The sequence below is a fragment of the Acinonyx jubatus genome, chromosome B1 (genome assembly GCF_027475565.1).
Source record: "Acinonyx jubatus isolate Ajub_Pintada_27869175 chromosome B1, VMU_Ajub_asm_v1.0, whole genome shotgun sequence".
In the NCBI taxonomy this organism is placed as follows: Eukaryota; Metazoa; Chordata; class Mammalia; order Carnivora; family Felidae; genus Acinonyx; species Acinonyx jubatus.
In genome coordinates, this window is record NC_069382.1 from 188432144 (window position 1) to 188453432 (window position 21289).

Sequence of the window (21289 nt, forward strand, 5' to 3'; positions counted from 1 at the left end):
GTTCTGCCCTTCCAATTGTAGGAGGTGATAAAGAGGATGGAAAGGACTGAATGGGAAGGGGGAGGAGGCCAGGAAGAGAGACATTCCCATGCTGGCTGGCCAGCTGGTGAGTGCCCTGGAGAGAATTATGATGGAGAGAAGGGAAAATTTAGTATTATGACAATATTATTTATTATTAATCTACAGTCTTAATTCTAATTTCACCTATTGTCCCCCAAATTATTCATGTGGAATTTTTAAAGATTCCAATCAAGATCTATACAATGCATGCATTACATTAGGTTTCTGTGTCTCTTTTATCTGCATTCACATGCAACATTCCCTCAGCCTTTTTCTGCTTCTCTGGCATTGATATGTTTGAAGAGCACAGGTTCCTTATTTGGTGGAACACACATCAATTTTGGTTTGTCTGATGTTACCTCACGGTTTGATTTAGGATATGCATTTTTGGCAGGAACGCCATAGCAGTGATTCTGGGTCCTTCTCAATGCAGCAGTTTCTTTTCAAATACCGACCCTCATGAAGAGGAGTGAGGCCTCCTTAGAGAAAGTTTGATTCTAAGGAAGATTCAGATGATCCTGGGGCATGTTGTTGCCCAGAAAACAAGGAAATGCTTACAAGGTTTCAGGATCCAGCTCTGAAAGCTACCTCTGGTCAAACATGGGACAAGGTGATCATTAAAAGTCAAGGATAGTGAATAACTGGTCACCTGTTGAATGACATCAATATCAATTATCAATGGGAGAATGCTTACAGTAAAATCCCCATAAATATATAGAGAAAGGAACAAGGAAGAAATTACATATCCCAACTTATAGATATAGAAGAAGGAAATAAATGCCAACTAATAAAAATGTAGAAGTTAGAAAACCACCATTTTGCAACCATGAGTATGATCACTGTTTCAGACAAGGCTCATCCACATGGATGCGAAATCATCCACATGGATGATAAAAAGTTTAATGAGGAACAGGTATTTACATAATCTCAAAGTATCTCCCCACATTGTTTATTGTAACCAAATATGTTTTTTATTAGAAATGACTTTAAGACTAAAATGTGCTAGCTAAAAATGAATATTTCAAGACTGCCATGCCAGACTCAGACTCATCAAATCAGAATGTCTGCTGGGATTAGATCCTGAGAATCAGCTTTTTTTTTTTTTTTAAGTGGGCTTCACACACAGCACAGAGCCCAGCCTGGGGCCTGAACTCAGGACCCTGAGATCAGGACCTGCGCTGAGATCAAGAGTTGGACACGTAACTAACTGAGCCACCTAGGCACCCTAGAGAACCAGCTTTTTAATAAGCCCATTTAAATGTTGTCACCACTGACTAAGGACTTCCAATCTCTGCGTTGATGGAAATTCCACTCTTTTCCTCTTACTCCATCCTGGTGGCTTGAAGGGTGATGACAGGTAGCAGAATCACCCATCTCATTTCCTTTTGATTCTGATTTTGATCTGATCATTTCAGACCAGAGTGAAACGCTCTTTATTGACTCGGAGCCCTTGTGTCCACTGCAAAGCATTGTCTTCCTTTTTTTGCCAATCCAGCAACAAAGAATTCACATTACTAAACATACAGTGCTCTTTTTGTTATCCATGTGGTTTTAATTAAGTTTTAACTAATTTCCTTTATCTTGTCATAATTATGATCTTCCAAGTCATGTCACATTAATATGTGAAAACAGCTCCCTGGCATGTCTGGCCAAGGAACAAAGCCATTATGACCTGTCTTACTAAATTAAAGTGGGGAGACCAATCAACTTGCATTTTGTTGCTTTCTTTGATAATTTATGTTAAAGGTAAGTGAAGGTTCAAAGGAGACAACACATTGCAGCCTATCATCCCCATCACATATACAGCAAATAAAAGTATTGCAGACTTTAAAAATGTACATACATCACCAGAGAAATGAAAAACAAGACAGCATATATCAAGGAAGCTACTGGTAGTGATCAAATTGATCTGTTGCAACCCAGACTTTCAGGTTTGTAGAAGTCTCTGTAATGACCATATTTTCGCTAATATCAAGTTGGCAACATATCATTAGACAATGGATTTTATTTTTCTGATTCATGAATTTGTTTAAAAGGAAGGTTTGCAAAGGTAAATGCATGCAATCCCATTTATCCGAATGCTATTTATTGAAAAGAATGAAATGGAAACTCATCTGGGAAAATCTGGGAATAGAGTCACTGCAGGTGGAAACTACATTTTGGGTAAAACAAGACAAGGTAGGTTGGAAAGCATAGTTCCTCTTCCCGCTGCTGGTGCAAACAGATGCTGACTACTCTGGGTGTGTTTAATGCAAGCACTTTTGAAGGCTCTTGCTGTGCAAACTCTCAAGTTACTGCACAGGACAGGACTGCTAAGCCTCATTAAATCTTTTTGCTGATAGATATTTTGGCACTTACTCACCAAGTGGCCTGTATGTGTGCAGTTTAAGAGATCCTTATTTTTTTAAATACAATTCTCATTGATTAATCTTTATATAGCTATCATTTCTTGAGCACCTGCCATAGGCCATGTACCATGCTGAGTCCTATTCCCCACACTAATTTAATTCAAATAGTAGGCCTGGAAGGTAAGCATTACTGTCCCTATACACGTCTAAGGCGCTGAGCTCCCCAAGGTTAAGTACCTTGCTCAGCTTGTCAGTTAATAGAACCAGATTTGAACCCAGGAATCTGACTTCCAAACTCATAGTGTCTGGCTGGCCCTCTCTAGTGCACTTATGAGATGCTTGCAGGAATGATGAGTTCCGGTCATGCTCTCAACCTATCTGTTCTGGGTTCCTGCTAGTTTGCCTTTTTGCTCTGTGAGCAGAACTTTATTTTCTGGTCCCCGGACTAGGTCAGCCATGGTTCTTCCCTGTTATGTTCCCATGGCCCATTTATTTTCTTTATCATAACAAAGAAACAGCACACCTTTTTCTGCTACACATTTAATGTTTCTATTCGCCACTAGATTGTAAGCTCCATGAGGGCAGGAACCGAGTCTCTGTTGGTCACAACTATATCTAGCATATCTCATGGCACATGATGGGTGCCCAGAGAATATTGAAAATACAAGTGAGTGAGTGTTGTACTAAAATCATCACAGCGGAGTCTTTTCTCCTTCGGACCTGAGATTGCTCCCTTATATTCGTTACACCTTTTCCTTCTCTTTTACCTTTTTGTCTCATCAGAATATGTACCAAGTGGAGCAGCCAAGGCCCAGATGTGGGTCTTTCTTATTTCCTTCACCTTATACCACATTTAAAAGTGGAAAGGAGGCTTCTGGCTGTGTGTCCTATCAAACCACCAGCCGATTCTTCTTTTGTTTCTTATTTGCTATCCCTAACACTAATTTTTAACTGGCTGAAGCATCAGAGCCAGAAAGCGCCACCCTTGAATGTCTTGCTTGCTCAGCTGAAAGCAGCAGCTGTTCCAATAAGCAATTTGAGGTTCAGCACCTGAGATTGGCTCCCTCTTTTAAGCAAGACTGCAAGCTCAACAGAATGTAGGAAAGCATGAAAAAGTTTCCTAGCCTGTTTCTCTTAATGTAGCAAGGAAAGCAGCACAGGTTGAGGAAGGATATTTGCATTCTGGACAAGGAGAACTGGCTCCAACATGTAAATTTCAGCTGAACTTCTTTTGATGGGGTCCTGGGAATCACGAATGATTTGTTCATCAAGGGTTATGAAGAAATGACTGTCTGAAAGATGGTTTTGTTATTATCCCTATTGTGTGTCCTAAGTGGTGTACTGGTAAACGTGGCTTTCCCTTCAGCAAAGCCCTGACGTGTGGTGTTTGCCAATTTCTATAGTGTAAATAGTCCCTTTGTGGCTATTTCAAACTAGTAACATGATGTCATTAAATGTATAATAGAGAGGTACTGTACATGACCTGTTCGCATATAGTGCTCTAAGTAGATCTAGCACACCCCTGTCTGTCTTAATCCCATTAGCTCCTACTTGGAAACAGAATGGTGGTTTAGGGCCTGAGCCCACCATGGGAGACAATGATGGGTGGTGAGCAAAAGGCCAAGCTGGTGCTTGAAGCTGACAGACAAGGCCCATGAGCTAGAGAGGACACAGGCAAACATCCCATCTGGTGGGCAGGGGTGAGGGTGTAGAGAGAGTCAAGGTGAGGGTATCAAACCCAAAAGTTTAGCACCAGAGGCTGATAGATTTAGAGTGGAAACATTGATGACATCAGTGACATCTGGTTGACCTTGATTATGTTGCTGAAAGTCTCCACGCTTCAGTTTCTTTAGCTATAAAATAGGGATATATAATAATAGTTCTCATCGTAAAGAGTTTTTGCTGGATGACAGATTATTATAATAGATGTAAAGTGCTTAGCATGGTGCCTGGTGCAGAACAAGGGCTCAATGCATAGTTGCTACTACAGGTAGGCGGGCATGCATGTGAGCAGGTGGGACTTCCAGAGAAATGGAACACGAGGAGGAACCTTTAAGGAACCTTAAACGCGAGGAGGTGTTTGCTGCTTATCTTCATGGGCTGGCGGTAGGTCTGCGTGGGTTAGCTGTCCTATAGGGTCAGGCCGGAGGTGGGTTGCTCAGCCTAACTGTTGGTGAGACAAAGAATCAAAACCCTCTTAAAATTTTTTTTTTTACTGTTTATTTTTGAGAGCGAGAGAGACAGAACACAAGTGGGGGAAGGGCAGAGAGAAAGGGAGACACAGAATTTGAAGAAAGCTCGAGGCTCTGAGCTGTCAGCACAAAGCCCAATGCAGAGACTGAGCTCACAAACTGTGAGATCATGACCTGAGCTGAAGTTGGATGGAGTTGGAGCCAAAGTCTGACTGAGCCATCCACACTCCCCAAAAGCCTCTTTGATAATTGGTGGTGGTGGTGGTGGTGGTGGTGGTGTGTGTGTTTTAATTAATTTATTTTTTTGTGCCTGTTTTCTAAACCGTTGAAAGAAAAATCTCATTCTTCTCTTTGTGGCAGGTTGTGCAAAAAATCCTTACATTGAATTTTGGCTCACAAAGAACCCAAGAGTGCATTCTCACATTGGAATCCTGTCAAAGAAGAGATCGGGAGCTCTATGTATAGAGAGGCAGAAGAGGTGAGAGAATTATTGTTCCTGGAACACATGCTTCCCAGTGGGTAAGAAGGAAATATGTGGACATATATGGATGGAACGTGTTACATAGCCCTCACCGCACATGGCAGCTCCTTATGAGAATGCTGTCCTCTCTGTTCTGCTGTTGTTGCTGTTTTTGTTGCTAAATTCCAATAGATTGCCACATGAAGTACCCATGGCCGTCAGTCTTTCTGATTTTCCAAAGTCTGTAAACTTGAGAAAATCAACCACTGGGAATGTATTGTGCCTTTTCTAAGAAGTGCATCATGCCCTTCTAACAGGACTGGACTTTGACTTCTGCTCTCATTCTTTCTCCAAACAGCAGCAAAAGTGATCTTAACATGTACATTGGAACGCTTTGGGAGTTGAACCAAACTCTATGGTGGACTACCTCGAACAGTCTGATTCCAACATCAACTCCAGGCTCCGCCCTGCTTCTGCTGTCTTAGTTCAGCTGCTTCCTCTTTTCTGCCTTTTGCACATGACCTTCCCTTGGCCTGGGTTGATCTCTCCCCCTCTTTCCAGAGATGGCTCCTTCTCTCACTACCCGTTGCTTCCTCAGCCTTCCCAGGTGGCAATTTCTAAAGCAGATTTCATCCCTGTTTGTCTCTCTCTCAGTTTCTTTTTTTGCTTCTCTAACTGGCATTGGAACAAGCTATATTTGGTAAGATAAGATGAGGAAATAACTTTATTTTTCACCTACCACAGTTTCAAACCTGCTTGGGAAGGATTTGCCAAGGATGATATTACAAGCAAATCCCATGGCTTTTATGGTGAATTTTGAGTATTAAGATCATCTTGTTTTTAGATATGAAATAGTCCAGTCCAATTTAATGTCAAAACTTCAGTTCCTTGTCCAGTTTAAGGTGTCTTCCGTTCTTTGAGGCTGAAGTTTGACTTAAGGCCCTGTTGACCAGTGTCCCAGTGTACAGAGGCCAGAAGAAAAAGTGGTCAGGGTCTTAATCTTCCATTTTTCACCTTCTTCTACTCCACACTGGACTCCCACTACCATTTTCAGAGTCAGACCGAGAGAGGAATGACAGGCACAAGAAGATCTTTTTAGGTAGCTGGTACCATTTGTAGTTCTTCCTTGATGGTCAAGGGTCTGATGTCAAGGTGGATAAGCAGCTGTTGTTTCTTTCTTGGGACAAGACTCCACTGGTGGCCTCCCTCCTGCCATTCTTACCCCAGAGGATGTTCTCCCGTTCCCCTTTCAGGAATTCCCATCCCTTCAGTCCCTTCTCAGCGATTTACCTCACACCACCTCTGTCTGCTGGGGTGGGCACTCCTCTGGGCCATCCTCTCGAGACAACTTGGACCAGGAGGCTTTCCATGGTGTCCACTCTGCCCACCAGAAGCATTAAGCACCTTGCCCTGTGGCACTCCAGAAGTCCAGGCCACCCCCAAGGCAGCAAGCCTCTCCTTTTGCACTTTTTCTCTGGTCTTTGGGCACTGGGATACTTGAGAGCTCCCCCCACACTCTGTTATCATGCTCTGTTCTGGTGCCACGGCAGCTCTGGGGACCAGAGAGCTCCCTCACTACCTACCTGCAGCTCTATTCCTTAATCTCTAGGTTTCCCTCCTACACCCAGTTTGGGGAAAACAAGTGGACTGTGGGTCACAGGACCAAAGACTGGTTTTAGCTTCCTCTTAGAAAATCCTGAATGGCTGGTCTATACCTTTATACCATTCATTGGAATTTGCTGGGGGAGTGGAGTGGGTTTTCTTTATCATCCATTGTTCACAGTTTGGCACTTTGGCCGAAATCCTGAGAAAACACTAAAAATTCTATCTGATATTTTATTATATTCTATGTAATTATTTTATTTATTTATTTTTGTCAGGAGCTCAGCCTAAGGAGGGAGTGCTAAACTGCCACATATAGGAGCAGCTGATTAAAGCATCAAAGAACCAAAATGAAAGCAACAGTGAAGCCTTAGAGATGACATCTGCAAGAGGCTAAGCCAGAGCAGGTGCTGCCACCCTTAATCCACTCCCCCCATGGAATGGCGTCCTGGTGGAGGGTCGGCTGAATCGGCACTGATGGGGAGGTGGTCTGGTCCTGGAGGGAGCCCTTAACAACAGGTTCTTGCAATTTTATGAATGCTGGTGGAAGAAGAGGGATGCTGAGGGGGAGGGGGAGGAGTAGAAAACTCCTGGGTACTCCGTCAGAGTAGAAAAACTTGTTTTCAGGCTTTTCCCTTTTCTCCCCCCCATGAGGAAGGCGTGGCAGAAGTACCTGAAGACCTTGGATAAAGAGACCTAGGAATGAAGATGCATAGCTAGGAAAGCAAATATACAGAGTATGGCCAGAGCAGCCAGAGTCCTTGACTATGTCTCCTTTCAGAGGCTGCCCGGTGGTGTTGGCTGTACCCAGGCAGGTGTGGGGAGGACAGCTTTCCTCCATGAGGCCTGCCAGGTAGGGCTGTTGTAATTGCCTGTGGTTGGTTCTGAAAAACTACAGACACTTTTTTAGCCAGGAGCCAGACTCCTCAATTTTATTTATATAGTTATTATCTTTTTTCTCTAGAACGATGCTGGTTTCCCTAGTGCAAAACACAGTGCCTGGCACACGGTAGGTATTGATAAGTGCCGGATGAGTGAGTGGAGGAATGAAGGGTCTGTGGCCTACAGAGAGAAGACCCCTGGTGGCCTTCTGGGAGTGACACCTGTCAAAGTCACATTGCCTCACCGGGCAGCCCATTCTTAACCTCCAAGAGTCATTGATTATTATTAGAGGAAAGGAAGATGGCAGTGATGGGGGTCGGCGGGGGGGGGGGGGGGGCTTCAAAGGTGGGACATGGCTTGAGTTACTGGGTCTGTTATGGATGGGATTTGGAGAGGGGGAACTCGGAAAACGCCATTTGGCTCATAAACTTGACGTCAGACTCGCCCACACTTACTAGAGCCATCTGTCTCGATATCTCCCACTTCCCCAGCGGAACACTTAGAGCATGCAAATATCTGCTGGCAGCACACTGCTCCCCACCAGCACCAAACAGGGAGGGAAGCGGGAGGGTGGTATTTCGGGACCCAAATCCTGAATCTCATTTAGTCCACTCCTTTTTCTGGCGTGGACATTTCATTTCCTTGGGCTGTAGATCAGTGCTTGTATATTTTTTTCCCCCTTTAAATCATTTTTACTCTCTTTCATCCTCTGTCACTGCTTCATGCTTCTACTGGATTTTAAGCTTGTGTTTATTGAATGGGGATGAGCATATATTTGGGTTTGTACAAATGCACAAAGAAAGGAGATTTGCAAATGCGTGACAGTCATCATTGTGTTCTAGGAAACTTTGATCCACACAACCTATGAACTCTAGCCCTCCTGTCCTTGACTGTGGGGGTGGTTAGTGCTCCTTGTTTCTTAAGCATTTAGCCATTTGAAAAGAAATCAAGTAAAGCCACAGAATTATAGAATCCTGGCTGCAAAGAACCTTTAAAGTCTACCACATGTTAAAGGCAAAATTTATCTCTTGGGTAGAAAGGATGATGCCTTTGTGGGCCTTTCAGTTGAAGAAGGCAAGCCCCCTCCTACAGCTCCCCCCACCCCACCCCACCCCCACCCTAAGCAGGCACTGGATGGCTAAGGATGAGGTCAGTAGACACGGGAACATACTTGTATAGTAAAATAAGACAGCATTTTGATTATCCAATTGCAGACAAGACAAGAAGTTGTCAGGAACCCAAGAAACTCGTGCAGGGGCAGGGAGAAGCCTGAGTGACTCTGTAGACTGCCGAACCACAGGGAGGAGCCCCAAAGTCAGGAGGCATTCTCTGTGGCAGGGAAAGGAAAATTTATTTCTAGGGTTTAGTGCCTGATTTATAATTTGAAGTTATTTTCTGCTCTATAAAATGCAGAGCAGAGTTCTGTGAGCCAGAGGGTCCAGGGGGTGCAGGCGACGATTCAGGCTTTAGGGTGAAGAGACTCAGAGGCAGATGCGAATGGAGAAGAAAACCACGGTGATGCTTCATCTTTAGGAGGAAGGTGGCATTCAAAGGAGTAAGACGAACCTGATTTTGAGTTCACCTTACCTGTGAAGTCCATCTTCAAAACACCCATACACTTGATGAGATGCTTTCTTGATTGTCATCCAAATCATTGATACAGAGCAGCAACAGGCCTGAAGAGGCTGGTGTTGCCTGGGGTTACGACATCAAAGGCAGCCTTGGGAGACCTCCAGCCATATGCCAATCAGAACTCTTAGGGTCTTGGCAATCACCTAGCTACAAACTGCCTGAGCTGTGCCTTCACCAGGCCACACTTGTCCAGTTTCCCCAGAGGGACATTTTGATGTCTTTTTTCAGTTGTATCTGGAAGCCAGAAAGTCCAGGTCTGATGAGTTTCCTCTACTTTCTTAATTAGGAACCTCATTTGAAATGAAATAGATCAATCAGATATGACCGATTTCTCGTCAACATGTTACGTCCCTTTGGCTGTATTTGGTGTTCTAAATGATCACAAACCTGATATCTAATAGACTTCTCATCTGTCAGGGCTGGAAGTGAGTGCGATGATGGATTGTCTAATCCCACAGCCTCATTTTGTAGAATGCCCTGAACTTTGACTTGGCTAAGGTCACACAGCTGGTAAAAAGTAGGGGATTGAACTGAGTTTGTAATAAACATGTTCTTCCCCAGTTTTCTACTACCTGCTTTTTTGAGGGAGAAGATACGCATGTACTTTGCAGCTCAACTGAAATCTTTTTATTTTAGCTTTTGAAATGTGCATGTGCTGTTAAACCAATTGGAGAGTAAATTTGTCTAAGGACAGGTACTTCTACTGTTCATACTAGAGGCTGGGGGTGCTGCTGACCATCCCATAATGCACAGGGCTGAGCCCCAAAGCAAAGAGTTATCCAGCCCCAAACTCCTCGAAGAACAGGTCTCTTATCATTTGTATCATGTTCCTTCTTTGTGAGCCTGTACTAGAGAACTTTGAAGAGAACATTCAGTTCTATGTATCTATATTCAACTGAAATTATTTAAGATTTTGCTTCCAACTGATTATAATTCTTCAGATCTACAGTGATGAAATAAGTCATTTTAGACACGCTGTTTGGGCTGAGAACTAGAAAAGCAAACAAATACCTGTAAAAAGGTCCTGGAGGAACTCTCAGGGAGGGAGAAAGTGTGGGTCCAGGGTTTGTGAGAGGAGGGCCAGGAGAGGTAAGAGACCTGTTGAGAGCAGCTTTCTTCCTCATCCCAGAGAGGCAACAAACGGGCAGAGAAGTGCGTGGACTTTGAAAGTCTCAGGGGCTGGGACTTTTGGTGGGGATCCTGTAGGGTTACATCCTAGGACAATGGCTCTCAATGGGGGCACTTTTGCTCCTTCAGGGGGCATTAGACTATGTTTGGAGACGTTTTTGGTTGTCACGACTGAAAGAATGCTACTTGCTTCTAGTGGGTAGAATCCCACAACAAAGAAAGACCTGGTCTAAAATAGTGCTGAGGTGGGGAAGCCCCAGGAAGAAGCCCTTGCTAGAAGTAAAGAAGAACTAGAAACAAACCAGTCCTCATAAAGACTGAAGACTGAGCACAGCTGGACCTCTGAGAATCTCTCGTTGGATTTTCAGCCTAGGTTCCTGATGGAAGCCAACATGAATCCTCCCTGGAGGAGGACAACGCTACCCAGAGCTTCAAATACACACCAATAACTGAACATAAGGTGTGTGTGTGGGGGTGGGGGGGACAGGAGCCAAGGTAAAAGGGGTTTACGTTCCTGGTATTGTCCACTGGTGACATGTTCATTTAGTTAGGCTTCAACAAGTTAAGGATGTGTGCAGTAGTCTTTAGAGTAACCCCTGAAAGAATGGTGCTATGTATGCTGGAAATTTTATGCATATGATATAGATTATAAATTATGTATACAAATTAGATATATTTAAAAGATATATTATAAATCATGTATGTAAAAATACATTTAATAAAGAAGGAAATTGAGTACTTACAATATCCAAAAAAGAGGCAGGAATTCAAAAGAAATAGAAAAAAAGTAACAATAGGTAGGATCAAGCCCAACTGTATCAGTAGTATATTAAGTAATATCTACTATTCCCAGTAGAATGTAAAGATAATCAAAAGGAGTAAAGGAAATAAAAGACTGTGATGTTTTTCAAGCTTCCTGACTCTGAACAGCAAATTGTCATGGAAGAATAATATTTATAATGGCTAACATCATACGGAGTAATTTCTGTTTAAATGCTTTACATGTCATCTAACCCTTGGGGTTGGTTCTATTATTTTCATCTTTTTATAGTAGAGGAAACCGTGGCACATTTGCTCAGTGTCACATGGCCAGTATGTGGCAGAATGAGGATTTAAATCAGGCTCTCTGGACTCATGTTCTTATCAACGCTGCTAAATCAATTGAGATGTTAGTTAGGACTATCCTGTATTTTATGGCATTTCTGGGAGAGTTTCAACTGATGGTATTTTGTCCCATAAGTAATTAAATGGTATTTTTCATAACATATTACCTTATTATTTTGTTCAGATAATATGACACCTCTCACCATCTCTATTTTTTTTTAAACACAGTAATATTGCATGTATTTTTCTCAGAAGTCTACAGGCCACCTGGGTTGTCCTGCTGCTATGGGAGGGACCTAGTTGATCTTGGCTGGACTCACTCCTTGGATCTGCAGTCACAGGAAGTTTAGCCAGGGGTTGTTTGGTCTAGCATGGCGTCAGGATATGTCTTGTCTGATTCATGTAGTTCTCCAATCGAACAGACAACCCTAGATGTGTTCTTGTAGAGCAGACTGGGATTCAAGAGAGTTGAGTAGAAGCACCCAAGGCCTTGGGGCCCAGGCTCAGAATGGGCACATATTAATTTGTTTTTTTAAATGTGTATTTATTTATTTTGAGAGACAGATAGAGCATGAGTGGGTGGAGGGACAAAGAGAGAGAGAGAGGGAGAGAGAGAAACCCAAGCAGGCTCCACATTGTCAGCACAGAGCCTGACACAGGGTTCAGACTCACCAACATGAGGTCATGACCTGAGCCCAAATCAGGAGTTGGACACTTAACTGACTGAGCCACCCAGATGTCCCCATCTTCATTTCTGCATTTATTGGCCTTATCTCAAGGCCAGCCTAATTCAAGCATGGGGAAATAGACTCTCTCTCCTTAGAGGAGGTGCTAAAATGTCACATTGCCAGTGGCATGCTTACATGGAGGTGTGAAAAATCAAGGCCTTTAGGACAACCAATTTACTGTATCAGCGTCCTGGCATAAGAGACTGGTTCTGTGACTAAATTAAAGGAACTTGGTGAACAAGGATGTGGTATCCTGGGAGGATAGCAATGCTCGCTAAGTGATAGCAGGGCAGTTGGCAGATTTTTCCTTGTATCCTGGTTCCTATGCTCTTTTTAGCCACATTTTCACAGGGGGTTCTTTGGTTGCAAACAGCAGAAATGGATTCTTCTTGCTTGAAGCAAAAAGTAAATTTGCTGAAAGGGCACGGGGTCATGCCCTTCTAGTCCTAGCATTGACTAGAAGTTTGGAGAAGGGGGTTGAGGTATAGAAGTGGCAAGAACAACAGAAAAAGTCTTATTTGGAAATTGCACTGTGATGCGTGAGTTTCAACCTTTTTCATTTCCCCCCCCCCCCCCCCACTTTAGTCAAGGTTCAAATTTCAGCAAGGCAGCATCTGATTGGCCTAACTTGGGTCAGATTCCCTCCTCATGGTTAGGGGCACACAGGACATTCCAAGTGACATTCCCACCAGGTATAGTCAGTGGAAAAGTAATACCCAAAAGATATGGGCACAGTTATCAAAGGAAGGCAAAACAGATGTTCGGCAGCCAAAAATAGAATCCATCTACTACATCCTTTTAAAAAGAATTGCAAGTAGCTGTACTCTGATAGTTTTTCAGGAAAGAAATTTAAAAATGGAAGAGTACGTATGTAGGGACAAAAGGACTGGGAAGAATTATAAAAAGATATAAATAATTTTCTGTGAGTTGTGGGACTAGGGTTAGTTCCTCTTTTGTTTTTTGTTCCAGTACAGTGTGTATTTATTACTTAATTTTTTTAAAGTTTATTTATTTATTTTGAGAGAGGAAAGCACACGGGAGGGGCAGAGAGAGAGGGAGAGGGAAAGAGAGGGAAAATCCCAGGCAGACTCCACACTGTCATAGTGTGGAGCCTGACGTGGGGCTTAAACTCACAAACTGAAATCATGACCTGAGCCGAAATCAAAAGTCAGTCGCTTAACTGACTGAGCCACCCAGGCACCCCTTATTACTTTTTAAATAAAAAAGAAACTTCATTTTTTGAGATAAATGGAATGAAGAAGGGGAGTCCCTTTTGATGGTCTGAGGACACAATCACTAGCTACTCTATATTCATAATAGGACCATACGTCTCACATAAAATGCAACAACCAACTTATATTAAACTCTAAACAGAAACAAAAAGACAAAAACGAAACAAAACAAAACACCCAAAAAGTTCAACACCAAAAGAGCACCCAATTTGGAAAAGACTTTGCGTGTGGGTTGGGTACAGAAGGAAGAGATTTCCCTCCATTTTCTGCCTGAGCAGTCCTTTTGCACTTTGATATTTGTTTTGCCAATAAGGTGTTTCATTATTCCTCCTACCCAAAAGCCGGTGCTGTTAGGACATGCTGTTGAAGCCTCTGGTTTGCCCAGACGCGTCTCAGTGAATGCGACCTCTGGGGAGACAGGATCCTTTCTCAGGGTTGGAAAGAGAACAAAAAAGTACAGCCTTTGCCCTGCGGGGATGTTAGAACACACTCTTTCCTAATCAGAGGGGCACTCACCTCGGTGCTGTGTTGGGGAGAATCATCATCTAATTCCAAGCCTAAGGCTGGGTCATCAGACACACTGTCTTCTCCCGGCCCGTCTTCTAGCTTCTTGCACCAGTTTTCGTGATCCAATTTCTCTGCTCCTTCAGACAGGCTGAGAAGGAAGTTATGAGCTCTCTCCATCATTTGCCACTCTCCCAGGCCCTTCCTCCTTGGCTGTTTTCCCATTTGGGGTCTTTTTTCTCTTCTTCTCACTGTTTCTCCTCCTCTCCCCACAACCTCTGTATCTCTGGGGGGGGAGTCCTGTCTGTGCCTCTGGGCCTTTCTCTTTCTATTTAGTTCTCAGAACCCATTCTGGGATTCTATTTTAGTCCATCCATCCATCCAACTGATCAGGGTTGAAACCAGAAGTGCAATCAGTCCAAGCCGCTGGAGGCACCGGCTGCGGTTCTGCCCCATGTTGCCTTGTTTGTGGGCTATTTTCTGTTTCCCATCATGCTCTAGGAGAACTGCCTGTCAGCGCGGGGTTGTGCTTTTTTCTCCTCCTGCCAGTGGGCCCTGCCTCTGAAACCCAGATTAGAAAAGATGGGACATTAAAAAAAAAAAAAAAGGATTCTGCCCGATCTTGGCATTTTCTTTTTCAATAGCAGATTTCTTATGCTTTGATAATTCCAGAGTGAGAACACAAATTGGTAAGTGGGCTGTGGGGGGAGGGTTCTAGTCAGAGATAAAGTTTTCTCCTTTGGGCCTCTTCCTGTGCTCTGAATCCCGTTCCTGGCTTTTTTCACTTAGTACTCATATGGTGCATGTATACACCACCTTCTACCTCCAGCCAGGGGGGTCCTGGAGGCCAGGGACTCTGTCTCCCAGGCTTTTATGCCCAGTAGGTGATCAGCCCCAATATGGATTAAAGACATTTTTCTCCTCCTAGAGATTTGTCTTCAAGCCCAGCCACCCATTGAATATGTCCTGATATCCTGGGTGGTTGCAACTGAGTCCAGCTGAGAAGACAATGATGGGGGGGCAGGGAGGGAAGAAGAGGTGCAGGCTAGAAGGAGGAGAGCAATGCAGGGCTCCAGAGGTCAGGGCCTGAGTTAACGCTGCTGAAGCAGAAAGAGTAAAAGAGCCCATTGGTCCTCTCATCTCAGAGGACCTGATCCAATCCTTCAAATCTCACCACATTCAGGGATAATGAAAAGGAAATAATACTATTAATAGTCGCTCATAATTGATGCTAATACCACCATGCAGGGCCTGTTCTAAAGGCTTTACATTTACTTCTTTTTGTCCTCATCACAATCCTAAAATGTATGTTCTGTTCTTGCCATCTCCACTGTACACGAGGCAACAGAGACTGAGAAGTTTGCCCGCGGTCACATGGTTGGCGCATGTAGGATGGAAATCATGAGTCCAGGCAGGTGCTCCAGAGCTCAGTCTTGGTAACCATCAAACCTCTAGTGATTCCCAAGTGTTCATCTCCAGAACCGGCTTGTCTCCTGAGGGTCCACTGACTGCAGCCTTCCTGGGATGACTGTAGACCTGGACACTTGGTCCTATCTCTGTGCTCCCTATGGTCATCTAGAACTGCCCAGGGAGGAAATTGAAGAAGGGTCTGGTGAGCCCGCAGGAGGGAAAGAAGGAATGGGGAGGCCCCACACATGAGCCTATTTCTTCTCCTTCCCACCTCCCCCAACAGCACTTCATTCCAAACAACCTGGGACCCAAAGACCCTATGAATTTCCTTGTGCTTCTGTCTCCTGTGCTCTCACTTCCTCTGTTACCATGACTTGTTCCTCAATCTCAATTAGGCTCCACACTCAGCATGGAGCCCAACGCGGGGCTTGAACTCACCACCCTGAGATCATGACCTCAGCCGAAATCAAGAGTCGGATGCTCAACTGACTGAGCCACCCAGGTACCCTGCTCCTCTGGCTTCTTAATGCTGTTCATGTCCTCCTCCAGCAGGGACGACCACTGCCCAAATTTCTGGTCCCTTCCTCACTTTCTGGGCCCACTGAGGCAGTGTCCTTTGGGTGTCTCCATCAACTAGAGCAGTATCTAACCCACGCTGGATAAAACACAGACTGCTGGGCCCCTGCCCAGATTCTGACTCACTGGGCCTGGAGCAGGGACTGGGAACGTGCCTGATGCCACGTCACAGTGCCTACGTCACTTACCTCACTTCATCTCATCACATGGGCATTTGTTATCTCAAATCATCAGCATCAGCATCATCGGAGTGGTGAGTAAGGTACAATGTGGTATTTTGAGGGAGACAGAGACCTCATTCATCTAAGTTATGTTACAGTATATTGTTATAATTGTTCTATTTATTATTGGTTATTGTTATTCATCTCTTACTGTTCCTTATTATAAATTAAGCATTACCATAGGTGTGTATGCATAGGAAAAAACATAGTATGCATAGAATTTGGTACTATTCGCGATTTCAAGCATCCCTGGGGATCCTGGAACGTGTCCCCTTCAGACTAGTGGGGGACAGCTGTATGTGGTAGCATTGTTATTGTAGGGTCAGCACTGATGTCTGCAGGGGTCCTCTTGGGGGCAAGGTCTGACTTTTCTTTAGGTTACAGCCTCGAGAGCCTGTGCAGGGCCTGGCTGCTGCGAGTCCCTCCCACAAACAGAGCTTGCTCCTTGGTCTCACCCTCCCTCTTGCCAGGCTGGGCCAGCCTCTCTCTTTCCCTCTGGATCTAGCTTCTTTAGAAGTGCATGGGGCCATCTGAGACATGAAACACCAGTGTCATACTGGGCAGCTTCTTTCATGGACTCCCACTAACAATGCTGTTGATCCAACAGTAATCTTGGCTAGACAGGATCTGTGTCTCTCGTCCCTGCAGCTTGTGTCCCGGTGCCTTCTAGGGGGACACTTCCTGCTAGTTGCCCAAATAATTATTACTGTCACTGTCTGTGTGCTTTTTTTCCTGCCAAACCAGTAGGAGAAGGGAGTGCAGAACTGTGAGAAAGAACTCACGGTGCATTCAAAGAAACTGCAGTTGCAGAATTGTTTCCTGACTTGCTCTTATCTGAATATTCAGGTAAATATTCCACACTTTTGAATGGAATTCAAATTTCCTAAGAAGCCTGCATGTGGTCACTGATTAAATCCCCCACCCCCACTGTAAGCCAGTGGACAAGTCCTTGGGTGTCCCCTGAGGCTCCTGCTCCCTCTTCCATGGAATAAGAACTTTAGAGTACATGAACTCTGAGGATTTGTCCTTAGAAGTCCTGAATCCTGTCATTATGGGAATTTTGGCTGTTCCTAATTAACCTTGACCTTGTTCTGTCTGTAGCCTCAGGCTAAGCCTGCCTGCAAGAGAGCTGAAAAAACCTCAGGATACATTACTGCTGGGTAAGAGGGAGAGGAGTCAGCTCTTAGGAAAATCAATTTGGATTCAGCAAATATTTGTTGAGCTTCCTACTCTTATGCCATTTCCTGTGCTAGATTTACCTGCAGATACACAGAGTCTTCAGGAAGGCCTGTCGTGCATCAAGATGGCCCTGTAAATAAGTAAATAAGTAAAGCGACCAGATAGACAACTAGACTCCATTTGTCCACGTGACCATCTGTAACCAGTTGCTTTCTTTGCTGTATTTAAATTGAATTTGCATGTTTGATTTAGTTTCTTGAGCCTTTGGTTTCCTCTGATCTCGCAATTTAAACATTTGCTTTTAGATTGAAGACATTTCACAAGATGGTCTCTTATTTAAGTATCTTGATATGACCTAGGGAAGAGGCCCAAATAACAGAAAATCCAGACTCTACCCGCAGAGCCTCAGCTCAAGTCCATTGTAAAGCCAGTTGTATGCAGGACTTTCTGCAGCACAGTAGGGCTCCCTGGGGAAGAAAGGAGATCCTGTAGTCTTTGATGAATCATTGCTGGGCAGAAGGTCAATGCTCTGTAAAGTCTGTTGAATTTAGGGTCTTTCTTTCCCACCCAGAGCATCTCTTGGAGAATATAACACTGAGGGGTGAGGTGTTCCCCCACCTCACTTCTCAGAGCACCAGGTTCCTCCCTCTCTCCCTCCCCATCCTATACAGCAGACTTGCTGTCCTTCCCACTGTGGGTTTGGTGGGGCAACTGCCCTTGTTATCGGCCCTCTGTTTTGTGTGCCAAGCACCTGTTCAATGTCTCTAGCTTTTAAAACATAGACAATTAGGGCTTGAAGAAAGATCATAAACTTGGAATTCTTGATTGCGACTTTTGGATTCTGATGGTAGTCAACCATAGGAATTTAGGAGTGAATTGTTTAGTAGTATTTAACCTTGACAGAGGATAGCTGTTTGGGCTGTTATTTAATGTTATTAATATGGCCCCAATTCAACAGAGGAGCCTCTTTTCCCAACCTTATCTTATTATCACTCTCAATGTCCTCTAGGGAGGGTAAACGGAAAAGTGGGCTTATAATGAACATGATGTTTTATATTACAGTTCATGGTACATAGTAGGCACTTAACAAATGTTAGTTCTCTTGTCTAGCCAAAATGGCATTATCCTGAAATACGGTCTTTCTATAGAGTTTCTGAAACCGAGGTTCCAACCTTTGTTCATGAGTGTGGATGAAAAAGAACAGCACTATTATTTTCACTTATTGCTAACTGAAATTCGGGATGTCTTTTGGTGATGAATGTGAATAACAAACCATAGTAGTATCAGCTTTCATATTCTACTACAGTTGTGGAAGATATGCTGAAATATCATTTGTGCTTATTTATTATTATTATACTATTTATTATGACTTATTTATTATTAGGCCCACCACTTGCTATTTCAGGCATCAATAAGGAAGCACACATATCACTTAGTCTCGAATTTGTGTGCTTTAACATTTTGTTAGCTTTATTTCAATATAATTTGTTTCTTTTGTAAGCATATGCATTTATTTTGTATACTCAGAACTTTATTCTGAGAAGGGCTCCATAGGACTCACCAGATGGCCTTAATCTTGGCACAAAGATCAAGGACTTGTTTCCTTACGATATTCTCTTGGTCTTTATATGGCTTATATGTTTCTTGTTCCATCCCTTCCTCTTTAATGTTGCTTAGGATACTTAAATACCTCCTTCTTTTTCCTGATTACCCCCACCTTCTCTTTCTTGGTGGAAATAATACATGCACTTTAAAGTTTCAGGGAATAGAGAAAAATGACCATTACCTAATTATATTCACTGTCAACATCTTGGTAAATTCTGAGAAATATTTATTTTTTTAACGTATTTGTAATTAAATGGTTAATCCCAATTTTGCAATATGCGTCATCTATTTAAAAAAAAAAACTAGTGAAATACCCTGTGTCATTTTAGTTTGTGCTTGCCCCCTACACCCCCGCCCTGTTAACAAGGTTAAGGATTATATTGTTGCTTATTTTTTCTGAGTTATAGATGACTCTTCTTTGCTTTTTGAAAGTAGGTAGGTATGCTGTCCTCGGAATGTATTTGGCCTCCTTTGGATCAATCTATTCTTGGTTTATATGTGTTTTTGGATCTTGCATATTTAACACCACTTTTAGTAATGTCTTCATCATTCTAATAGGATAGACTTTGGGAGAATTATAATGGGAAATTTAAATCCCTAACAGTTTAATTGGTGGAGTCAATAGTTTTTAAAATATGCCATCTGATGCCTTCTCTCAGATAACCAGGCTCCAGGGTTCTGATATTGTGGGAATTTATATCAGCCATTGGGGGGATATGAGGCATCTCCCTCCTGAAGCTGCACTATACAGAGCTTAGGGATAGAGGTGAAAGACAGCATTTGAGGGAGATGGCAAATCAAAACCAGATAAACTGCTGGCATGAAAGGCCAGTCCCCAAGAAGCTAGGCCAAGAGGGGGTAAGGGTGGAAAACTCACATACTTTTGAACCCAAAGACTTTTGCTTAAATCCATTCACTCACATAGTGACCCTGAGAGAGCCAAAGATTATGGAGCTCAGTTTTTCCATCTGTAAAAATAGAGCAATGTTAACACCCATATTTCAGAGCTGGTTGTGTGGATCAAATGGAATAGTATACATACTAGTAATGTGTTGGTGTTATTTTATGACTATTCCTGGTTGATATACCAAAAAAATGTGATGGTATTTGGATGAGATATTACAGACTATTCAAATAACTCCCCTTTCCATGAAGACTTTCAAATCCCCCCAGTGGTTAGTTGTTCCTTGTCTTTGTCCTCAAACTACTTTGTTCATGTCACTGTAGTAGTACTTGCCCCTGTATTGTCATATCTGATCCGTGTCTTTCTCTCCCTCCACCAGACTCTGAGGATAGACATCTGTGTCATTTATTATTCTGACCTTAGCACCTAGCACAGTACCTGGCACATAAAGGTCCTCAATAAGTCCATGAGTATGGGCACCTGGTGGCTCAGTCAGTTGAGCATCTGACTCTTGATTTCAGTTCAGGTCGTGATCCCAGAGTCATGGGTTTGAGCCCCACATCGGACCCCACACTGAGTGTGGAATCTGCTTAAGATTCTCTCTCTCTCTCTCTCTCTCTCTCTCTCTCCTTCTGCTCCTCTCCCCTGCTCTCACCCTCTCTCTCTCTCTCTCTCTCTAAAAAAATAAGCCAATGAGTGAAGAGACATCAGTGTATAAACTGGCAGAAGAGAGAAGTTGTACACAGATGCCTATCCAGGAAAGTGGAGGATACTTAGGGAGACCGATTGCATAACAGGGCTGCACAAAGAGAGACTGGTTAGTGTTGTAGGAAGAGTTCAGAGAAGACTTCTTGGGGAAGGCAGGTTTTGGGCTAAAACATGAATGTCATTTGCATATCAACTGTGCTATAACAGATAGATATATAGATATAATTTGTATATATTTTCATAAGAGCCTCAAAATGCATCTAAATTCAATGTGCATGAAATTCAACATGTGTGCCTTTGCCTGGTTAAGTGAGTCCCAAGGGAGCACTGTTAGGATTACTATATGGTATTAAGAGAAAACACACATTCTGGAAGTTCCTTGTTGCTTTACACATCCAATGATTTGAAAACCCAGCTCTACACATTTGATGTGGAAAACAAAGAAACAAGCCCGAAATCTGTTAATTGGGATAATGGCTAACCTGCTGTAACAAAGATACCCTCAATACCATGACTTAAGGAAGAGGAGTTTATTGTACTCTCATGAAACATCCCTGAGGTGAATAGTAAGGGTTGATGTGCTGCTCTACTTCATGTGGCCATTCATGGACCCAGTTTCCTTTCTTTCATGTTATTGGTGTGCATTCCTTAAGGCTTTGTCCTCATTTGCATGGTCCCCCTGTGATGCTGTTCATGGTAAAGGAATTAGAAACTCTCTAGGACCAGTGACTTGGCGATGGTGCAGAAGGTCCACATGTCACTGCCATTCACATCCCATTGGTCTAAACTTAGTCGTGCACTTAGCATGCATAGC

General features: G+C 43.4%; 1 long non-coding RNA gene across 3 annotated transcripts in view; it reads left to right on the forward strand.

Annotated features, from left to right (window-relative positions):
- Positions 1 to 21289, forward strand: part of LOC113594514 (uncharacterized) — a 79774-nt gene that overhangs the window by 12180 nt on the left and 46305 nt on the right. For 2 of the 3 annotated variants that reach the window (XR_008296404.1, XR_008296406.1), the window contains exons 3-6: positions 4961 to 5078; positions 6941 to 7515; positions 7627 to 7671; positions 15214 to 16111. This is a non-coding gene — a long non-coding RNA (uncharacterized LOC113594514). The remainder of the gene's footprint in view (positions 1 to 4960; positions 5079 to 6940; positions 7516 to 7626; positions 7672 to 15213; positions 16112 to 21289) is intronic. The other variant, XR_008296405.1, reaches the window with a different exon arrangement.